General features: G+C 49.6%; 1 pseudogene; it reads right to left on the bottom strand.

Annotated features, from left to right (window-relative positions):
- Positions 1-6: 6 nt before the first annotated feature.
- LOC145718079 (RNA-binding protein 4 pseudogene) lies at positions 7-367 on the bottom strand (annotated as a pseudogene).
- Positions 368-371: the final 4 nt, after the last annotated feature.

Genomic DNA, 371 nt, shown 5'->3' with positions numbered 1-371 from the left:
TCTCCATTTTAAGTCCATCACCCACAATGCTTCACCATCAACACCAACAGCTGTATCTCTACCCCGAACCCCTCCCTTTACTTATCCAACCTATTTTCTGCATACAGCCTGTGTTCAGCCCTCTTCCCAAAGAGGGTGGTTCACCTTGAAACTCTGTGTTGTCAAGGCCCCTGATGGCCTCCACTGCATCCTCTGCCCGTTCCATGTGTACGAAGGCATAATCTTTCACGATGTCACATTCGATGACTGGGCCATACTCCTCAAACTTGGCCCGAAGCTCTTTGTTGGTACAGGTGGGGCTGATATTGCCCACGTGCAACTTTGTGGAGGTTTTGCTCTTATTCTTGCTGGCTTCCACGTTGATGTTCACC

The sequence above is a fragment of the Leptonychotes weddellii genome, unplaced genomic scaffold, assembly GCF_054177405.1.
Source record: "Leptonychotes weddellii isolate Sample4059 unplaced genomic scaffold, ASM5417740v2 HiC_scaffold_106320, whole genome shotgun sequence".
Taxonomy (NCBI): Eukaryota; Metazoa; Chordata; class Mammalia; order Carnivora; family Phocidae; genus Leptonychotes; species Leptonychotes weddellii.
This window is presented reverse-complemented; position numbering and strand designations above follow the sequence as displayed.